The sequence below is a fragment of the Poecilia latipinna genome, unplaced genomic scaffold (genome assembly GCF_001443285.1).
Source record: "Poecilia latipinna isolate Pla-1442-1.1 unplaced genomic scaffold, P_latipinna-1.0 Scaffold4943, whole genome shotgun sequence".
Taxonomy (NCBI): domain Eukaryota; kingdom Metazoa; phylum Chordata; class Actinopteri; order Cyprinodontiformes; family Poeciliidae; genus Poecilia; species Poecilia latipinna.
In genome coordinates, this window is record NW_015117559.1 from 6,470 (window position 1) to 16,406 (window position 9,937).

The 9,937-nt window shown below is 40.5% G+C and overlaps 1 long non-coding RNA gene across 1 annotated transcript in view; it reads left to right on the forward strand.

Annotated features, from left to right (window-relative positions):
• LOC106943168 (uncharacterized) overlaps positions 1–9,937 on the forward strand; it is a 19,807-nt gene that overhangs the window by 5,719 nt on the left and 4,151 nt on the right. Inside the window, exon 2 of the long non-coding RNA XR_001423838.1 lies at positions 7,240–7,245. This is a non-coding gene — a long non-coding RNA (uncharacterized LOC106943168). The remainder of the gene's footprint in view (positions 1–7,239; positions 7,246–9,937) is intronic.

The following is a 9,937-nucleotide window of genomic DNA, read 5'->3' on the forward strand; positions in this document are numbered from 1 at the left end:
GTCCCTGGCATCCAGCAGAGACATGCACAGTCCCCCACACATCCCGCCTCCCTTTTTTTAACCCCTCTGAACTTTTTCAACCTTTAAAACTGTCTGCAGGAAAGTTGGTATGGAGATTAAACAGTCAGATATTATGAGGGTTTGCTTAGTAAAATAGCAGCAAATTTGCTTATTTGATAATCAGCAAACTTTTCTCTTATGGTCTGTTTAAGAACTAAAGTCTCAGATCAATACAGCCCTCCAGCTCTGTCGGCAGCAGAAACAGAAACTTTATAACCATCAGAGAAAACACTAAGTTTCCTTTGCATTGTCCCCACATGATGGCAATGTTAGTATGATCCGATTAAATATTAGATTCTTGTTGTATGTTGCTATGTTGTTGTACAGTGTTTTAAAATCTTGTTTGATGTGCCTGTTAGGTAAATTGTATTATCAACTATTTGTTATACTGTTTTATATGTTCTTAGTTGTTGTACTCTTATTTGTTTTAGTCATATCTTTTAAGAAATGTTTCTGTATTGTTAATCACTCTGGTTTGCTTTCTCAGAGGGCCTCTCTGAAGAAGAGCAGTGACAGCAGCTCTTCACAGAACGCCCTGCTTTTGACCTCTTAGATAGCTATAAAACCATCGACGTGAAGATTCACAACTTGTCCTGTTTGATCCTGGGTCAGGAACTAGATAAGCTAGTGTGAGATAGATTGTGTTGTTAGTGATAATCTTGGCGCTGTGACTGTGTGATGAAGTGTTTCCCCCTTCCCTTTAGAGCTACAGCGCTCTCTGTGATTAGGGATCCTAAAGACAATAAAAAGAGAGGGGCAGGCAAATGTGCTTCAGAGCAGTAGGAGATTTGTAACTGAAAGCCCATCTCTGTCTGTTCTCCTCGCGAGTATTCAGAATCTAACTTTCTCTTGTCTTTCCTGTGTTATTTGCTGTGTTTGATAGGTGTCAACTCTGACAGTGCCCCTTTTTAACTTTGAGCCCCTGGCCCTCCAAAGGTGTCTGCACAGCCATGATCTTGAGACTGGTCACATTTAAAAGTAAAATAAATTAAGAGAAAAAAATACATAATGGACAATTTGTATGTTTAACTTAATATATGTAGGCTTTATTTTATTTAGTAATATCTGCTGCTTGGTGCAATATTTTGATTTGCTGGATTTGATTGACTATTTATCCAAGTGAATGCAGAATTTGCAAGAAATACTGGTTGAAAAAGACCTTTCTGTGACTGATTGGTGTCCTTCATTTACATTAACTTTATCAAGTTCCAAGTGCTGCCAGAACACGTATTGACTGTGTGCGAGATGTAAATACACATGCCAGACATTATTCTTTATTCTCAAAGGTATATATGCTCACTGCACGCTCAGTGCAAAACTCTAAAAGCGTGACCATATGATAAATTATGTTTGGGGTTCATATGAATAAAAAAAACCTATCTAAACTAAATAAACAAGTGACACTTAGCCTGGTGGTGGGGCAACTAAAATACTAGTTTTGTTAATTGCCATCTGCCTTTATTAACAGTTATTCATGGCCAAATAAACCTGTTGTTGCACAACTTAAAACAGTAGTGAAGGTCTGCCTAATGAGGGCGGCAGTTGATTACTTGTACTGCACTACATGAAGTTATACTTTTCCTAAGTTACAAACTCAAATTGGCAAAAAAAAAGTTTTTGCCTCCCTTTCTTTAGATTCTAAATTTACAAAGTTGAGACTCAAAAATATAAGTGGTATTTTCTCTTCCATATTGTCTTCTCAATGCCCTGCTGATTTCCCAACTAGGCCCTATCTGAGTCAATGGCTTATCTGAATTTTTTGTCCTCTGAAGAAATATCCCCCTCTTTCTCCACAGGTGGTGCAGATGGTGTGATGGGAACGAACACAGTTTCCGGCCCACTGGGACTGTAGCCAGACGGTACATCCTGGCCGGACACTGGCTCTGCCAATCATGTAACATATGGCTCAGATGCTCTGGTAAGTGTTTGTCTGAATTGTCATTAAACTGATAGCGTCTAACTAGAACTCTGAACACCCAAGGAGCGAAATTGGTGGTGATGGCAATCCAAGTGGTGTAGCTGGGTTGGGCGAGTGTGATGGTCTAAGGATGTAAGGCTGAGAAGTTTCTGTTGCAGCAATGACAGATGGTCCTAATCTGTCAGTCTCCCAGGAGTGAACAGGACAAAATAGAATAAATAGTTACTAACTGAAAAGAACATGCTCATGTCTGAAGCTTGATTTTCTTCTGACTGGTTTTACAGATAGGATCACATTTTAATAAAAATCCACAGCACTGTGCATTGTATGACTAGACAAACATAATTTATGAATACTTTAGAGGCTAATCTTAACAGTACATTTTTATTTTTATTTTTATTTTTTACAGAAAAACTTTATCCCAAAGAGTGTGCTGCTGTTGCCTTGCAGCAAGAAGGTCCTGGGTTTGATTTCTGGCCCCGGTCTTTCTGCATGGAGTTTCCATGTTCTCCCTGTGCATGGTAGGTTCTCTCTGGGTATTCCGGCTTCCTCCTACAGTCCAAAAAACATGACTGTTAGGTTAATTAGTCTCTTTAAATACTCGTAAGGTGTGAGTGTTTGTCCTGTCTGTCTCTGTGTTGCCCTACAATGGACAGGCGACCTGTCCAGGGTGACCTCACCTTTCATCCAATGACCTTTGGAGATAGGCACCAGCAGCCCTTGTGATCCCACCAGGGCTAACAGTGTAGGATAATGGATGGATTATCCAAAAGTTCTCTAAGCACTAGAAACCAGGACCACAGACCTGAGGTTTATGTTCTTTTCTATGAAGAAAAGAACATAAAGGTTTTGATACAGCTTAGTGAAACCAGGCCGGTGAAACCAGGTAGTCATGATGAAAATTATGATTTAATGACGAACCAGGAGAACAACTCAAAATCCAAAATCACAGGCAGCACAGGGGACAGAAACAGACGTTAGACGAGGACCCGACAAGAGACAAAGACAACAGGTGGGTTAAATACAAGGGAGGTAAACAAGGGAACGAGACACACCTGGGAACAATCAACGTGAAACCGCAGAGACAGAGACTCACAGGGAAACAGGATAACAAATAAACATGGAAACTACTCAAAAATAAACAGAAAACTACCGATCCTGGCACTCTGTAGTATAATAATTTTATTTGGCATCACAAGAGCTGACAGCCTGTTTCAGCAGTTCCCACTCATTCATGAGTTCTCTCTTTTATTAATGTGTTTATGCTTCTTTCATCTTCACACAATGGAGCTGACTGTTGGTGTTTTTACTTTGAATAAAAATGTAATATTTTTGGCACTTGTGTTTGAAGACTGCATGAGCGGCCACATGCCCAGTGTTTACAGCAGAGATCAGCTGCTAGGGTATGCTGCCTCCCACAGAGCAGTCTGATACTCCCTGGGAGCTGAGAATATGTTGAACTAGCTCTGTTATCATTCCTTGCATCCAGAGAAAAAGGTACAAATGTGCCATCCCGTCCATCATCAAGGTAATATGAGATCACATAAACATGAACAATTTTATTCTACTTAAGGACTGACGGAACCAAAGCAACAGAGGAGTCAGTCTGAGTGTGTTTGTGAATGACAGATGGCATAACTCTAGGCAACAAACTACCTAAGAAAGGTTCTGAGGTAAGGACATTGAGCTGTTAGCTGTAAACATAAGGCCATAATATCTACTGTGAGAGTTAACACATGTTTTCATAATGGTGTATGTCCCCTGCTATGCTATCCACATTGTCACTTGCAGACTCCAGACAGGCTTAAGCCCAAACCAAACCCGCTCCTATCTGTCACACATCCCAGATAATTTGCACTTGACTCACCCTGCAACAAGCAACAAGCACAACACAACAAGCCACAAAATGAAGATAGAAGATGCTCAATAGCAGTGAAGATGCTTCACTGCTTGACATATAGAGAGCAAAGTCATAGGTCTGGAAGTAATGTAAACTGGTAGCAGTTTAAAATATGTCGGGTTTAAATGGGACTCAGGCCTTTAATTTGAATTGATTAGACAGATTGGTTTAGGTACAACCCAGGTTGGAATATTTAGGCCTGATCTAAACTCTAAAAGCACTTTTCCACTTGACCACCTCTAACCCCAGGAAGTAGTGGTAGTGTTGTAGGAAGAGGTGGGCCCCCAAATAAAATTCTGCTTAGTGTCTGGAACAGCCCCAAGCCAGCTCTGATCAAAATGTTCTCCTGTGTCCCTAACACATGTGTGATCCTGTGAGGTCTCAAAGTGGGCAGAGCTTTAACTGAAAATGCCTGAATGGCTGCACCAGTCAGTCAGAAGCATGGAGACATCTTGGATTAAATGTGTTCTAGAATAAAACACAAAGCTTTTCTCTGTTTAAGAAAATTGACATGGAGTGACATAAAAATGGTGAAGTTATTTTCTGTTCAGTTCCTGACAAAAACATAGTGACCTCAGAGCTCATCTGGAAGACAAGCACAGGTGCATTTCAAATATTCACATTTTCCCACTTTCTCACTGGTGAATAATTATTTTTCTTCTTGTTTTAATATTGCATCAAATAGAACACTTTAGATGAACTTTTCTTTCATTTAAAAGGCAAGTGAAAAATCTCAGTGAATGGTTACACATACTACTCATGCTTTAAATGGCAAAAGATGTATTTTCTTTTCGGCTTGGGTACAACTTCTACTCCAGAGTTCTATTCCAGGACTGTCAATAATTCAAAGATCTGCAACCCTCAACATCCCAAGTATCCACTGTAGTAGCATGACAGCTGAATTAGTGATGTATCCTTAATGTTATTTATGTGTCACAGCAGTGACAGTGTGAGACTTTGCCAGTCAGAATAACCTGTCTAAAAATGGTTTGGCGTTATTTTTGTATTTTAGCCCTGTATTGTTTTCCTGACCCTTCTGTCAACTGCTTTTTTGTCTTAGGTGATAATTAGTTCTGAACACCTCATTTAGGTAGAAAAAAAGTTAGGACCATTCACATATAAATTTCCAGTGGTTTTTTTTTTTTTTTTTTACATATGTGTTTGTGAAGATTCCTAGTAATCAGTCTTTGTGCCTCCTCCTCAGGAACCTTCTTTGTGTCGTTGTGGTCCTATCCACTCGAAGCCCTGAGCTCCTGGTTGTTTTTTCCTGTGCAACTTCTCCTTGTGACGCCGGTGGACGTTACCCGCCGGATGCCCAAGATCCACTCACCTTCCTGCTGTCTTTGAACTCTTCTGGAACTCCACATTGGCTGAATCCCTCACCCTGATCCTCGGTGAGCTGCAGATCTTACCTGTCCTCCCTCCAACGCCGTACCGCATCTGCAGACCCTCAGTTGGCCCACAGTCGGACGCCTCCATCAAGATCTCCTCCTGAAAAGCCTCTGTGCTCTCCTCAGTCCAGTTTGCTGAAGTCAAAGTAAGAAATATCCAGTAATCATTCAGTAGACAATATTCCTTCGGGCCTCAAACTCACGATCTATCCACTTCCCTTTCAGTCCGGACCCCTAGTTGCCGATCCCCTGGGAACTGACTTTGAACATTGTTTGTAGATAAACACTTCTCACTTTTCTGACTTTTTCTTTTTTGTTCTTATTCTTACTAATTTTATAAAGTGTTTCTATATGGCTAAAGTGTTTGATTGCAAATGAACAATTGAATATGTCATCTTTGGGAAGGTCTGCTGCCCAGTCATGATGCAGTGATCTTTGTTCTATCGCTAGTGGGTTTATCCCTCGCGTGGAGTGCAGCACTGAAAAAGCTTAGTCCACACCCACCTACTGGATGGACCCCACCCCGGTCTGTATAAATAACGGTCAGACTGGAAAATGGCTCCCTCTTTTTCTGCAGCACAGCGTAGCAACACAAAGACTGTTCTGTTCTTGGAGTTATGACAGAATAATTATTTTTATCACGTATTGATATTGTCTCACCCTTGCATGTAACACAGGGTGACATGATGTTTTTCGGTCACGATTCATGTCTTCTGCTGTAATTGGTTAAACCGGCCAGGTTTTTCCCCTGTGTTGTGTCCGTTCACACTCGGTGGCCTTTTCTGCTGCATCATAATGCATGATTCGGCTGATATCATTCTGTTATTTTTTCCTGTGGAGTTCTATGTCTATTTAAGCATTTGAGAACAACATGGTTGTCCAAAATGCTATACAAGTTACCTGCTCTGTTAATCATTACATTGTTGCAGTTCGTTGTTCCTATTCGCAGCAGCAGGTCTTTCTAACCAGAAGCTGTTCTTCTATCTCTCCTTCTACTGTATGGGAGGCCGGGAGTGCGTAATTGGACTGAGACTGTTTTTTTTTTTTTTTTTTTTTTTTTTTTTATGTGCAAACAGATGCTTCATGGTGGTAGTGTGGATGGACCCAGTGAGGCATAGACTACATCCTGCTTCGCCTTTAACACTAGCAATAGCCTTAAAGGGCGAAGCCTATACGAAATGGACCATTTGTTACGTATTGTAACCCCACATTCTATGAGTATAGGCGCAGCCCTTTAAGCTGTGGGCCTCACTGGTTCCTGAATGCCTGAAGAAAATGGCTGTTAGGGAGCCATTTGTCCGGTCTGACTGTTATTTATACAGACCGGGGTGGGGTCCACCCAGTAGGTGGGCATGGACTAGGCTTTTTTCAGTGCCCACTAATGATAGCCTTAAAGGGCTGCGCCTATACTCATAGAATCTCGGGTTACAATGCGTAACAAATGGTCTTCCTGCAGCAACATTCTGTTGCAGAACATTTAGTTTTTATTTTATTAAATAACAGCCTGGAGTAAACAGAATTGTGAATGTGCTTATTGGAAGACAGGAATAAAGGCCATGTTTGTGCAAGTGCAATGTGCATGTTATCTGACAGGTCAGTTTTAATGAGAGGTAAGAGTGTGAATGACGCATCAATGAAATCGATAGTGGAATTAACACATTGACATGTTAGACTCATTTGCTTTCTGACATTTTCCTCAATGCAATTAAGCTGCTCCAATGTGCCAGCCAGATGTGATTAAAGCATTCTGCTCAGGTGCTTTCAGTTCCTTTCCAGCCTAAGGAAGAAGGCTTGTGAGGCAGCACTAAGGTGGAGCAGAGAAAACCAGCACGTGCTGAAAAAACTACTAGCAATTGAATTTTTTTATCATTAACATGCATTTTGTTAGTCTCAACAAGACAAATGTAAATGCAGAAAGATTTATGAAACAATAAATCCAATCTTTGAGTTTTGAGTTTGGACTATGTAAGGTTTTAGTTCTGCAGTGAATGAATTTGCATACTAGTATACTTTCATATCAGATAAAATATTATCTCAAGACCCTACAAGACAAACAGCCAATTCATACATATAAATGTATATTCACATATACCTATAATCTTTAACTTATTCCACATTATGCCCTAGAGGGAAAAGCTTCATTAGGAAATTCCTCTTTCTGATAATGCTCTCCAACTCATTTACAGTAGAGAACCACTGTAAAATGTTATCATACGAATCTGATAGTTCTATGCTGCTCTTCTGCATAGTGATGGTTGTAGATGGAGACACTACCAGAACCACATCATTTGCAAAGAGCAAAGATGAGGGAGCTATAAAACAATATCCAGGACAATGGAATGTGAGTTCGACTCACACTGGGAACAAGCTGCTTTGTGATATCAAACAGGCACTAAAGCAAGTGTCTGCATTGGCAGCACAAACAGTGGCAGACCTTTTTATCTTTCTTCTTTAAGAAAGAGGCCTGGAAGGTGTCTTACACTATGAGGGACCAAATCTATCAGACAAATATGATATAAATTTGCCAGGTGTTCCTTTTATCAGTTAACATTACAATCAAAGTATTCTCTGTTTATCTAGATATGTCCTAAAAGGAGGAAGAAGTTAGACTACAGCCAGGGTCGGAACTACATATAATTCGGGTGGATGCAAACACATAAATCGCTCCCCCCCAGCCCGAAGGAAGGTACGTGAAGGAGCACACGTGCTGCATTTCTCAGGTGGATGCATACATAACATACGCTCACTCTACCTACCCCCCCTCCCTCCCCGACACGAAGGTACATGAAAGGTAAAACTCGCTATGTTTACCCTGTTATGGGCACGAGGTGAAAGAGCGTAAGGGCGGTCAAGTGGATGCGAACACATCATCGGCGCGTCGCCCCCTCCAGACGGGGTTTTGACGCCCCCTCTGGTGTGGCGCCCCTATGCATTGCATGTACTGCATGCTCACTTTTTGTGCCACTAACTACAACTATATTTTAGCTTCTTTTTTATTAGCAACTGAAGACAACATTCAGGAAGCATACTTCTAGCAGCTAAAAGAAGCAAGGTTTATCTTGGTTTTTAGAGAGAGGTGTCTTTCCTGTCTAACCACTGAAACTCTTCTCCCATAACAAAAATCAATATTTATAATTTTACAAGATCAGAACAAATCCACTGCAATGCTGGTGTTATTAAAACAATAAAAACATCCCTGAGAGGTATTTGCCAAGACCCCCGACTGGATTAAAGGTCCTGTTTTCTCTCCCTACGTCTCTTCTTTACTTTTCACTCCCTCTCCATCTTTTCCCTCCCAGTAAGCTTTGTTGTAAAATACTAGCTGTGGTTTTTAACCCTTTTACGCCGGAGTTTCAAGCGTCTGCCTAAATAAACCTTCCTTATTTTAATTGTAAGTAGTTCTTTAAATGTCCTGTGAGATGATATACTTTCCCATGTATCGATAACAACTGGAACTTTCAATATCCAGCAATTTATTTTCGCAAAATGCCGTCTATTAAATGAGTGCCCCCTGGATTAATTACGCTCTCTGCAGCTGTGAAGTTGCCGTATTAACCCGATACTTGCTGGAAAGAGCAACGTCTCCCCTTTCATAAACCGTTGGAATTTTTCAAATAGCGCTACGTGTGGTGGAATTACGGTACTGCAAATTTAGATGTGTTGCCGGCGACACGTTCCCACGTAGAAGGGTTAATATCACTGCCATGTTTTAAGTAACAGCATAAATAAAAGACTGCGATACAAGCAGTTCCTCAGAAACAGGGCTTTTCAGGTGGACTTTATGTTAGTGTTTACCCATAAGATAGACCCAACGATCAAAGTGAATCCAGCTAGTAAACAGGCTTTGCCTGAATGTTGGTCCGAATATTTCAAGTCATCTGTCTTTACAAGATGACTTGTATGCTGAGTCAAATGTTATCAGTGTTGTAATGCCATGGAGCATTGTACTCCTGCAGAGCAGGTGCTCATTTCTGTTCAAGTAGAGAAACAGCTACAATGTACACTTAGTGGAAAATATTAAGCACAAAGTAAACATTTATCAAAATGCCTTTCAAACTAATAAGAGATAAAACCAAGGGCTGCATCATATTAGGAAACCATATTAAAATAACTGTAATGAACCTGTAACCTAGTGGACATCTTGTTTACTAAGAGCTCTAAAACTTTCACATCTTGGTCATCTAACAGGCCACAAATATTGCTGTAGAGCACTCTGTGAATGGCTGGCATTTGGAGTATTATGGGCTACTAAGCATTGTAATACTAAACTAGAAAATTCCTGAAGAAATTTAAATGGGGCCTGCAGAAGGGTGCCTGTCACTTTGGACCCAACGTTCTAACTACAGTTCATATAATTGGACTTGCCCTCACTACTGACATGCTTGACATGGTTCATCACCAAAGTGCAATGGCTGACCAGGTTCACTGTTACAACACAATGGTTGAACGTCAAGCACAGTAAAGTCCCACTGACGATTATAAGCTTCACACGTGGTTCTCACCCACAGTCGGAAATAAAAAAAAGTGGGTAATTGTTTATTTCTAGAAATTTCAACCTTCATACTAAGGATTTTAATTCACACTCAAATGTTCCAAGAAATAATAATTTTATGTAAGCAAAATATGAATAGTTACAGGAAATATGTATCTTTCCCACAATGCATTGTG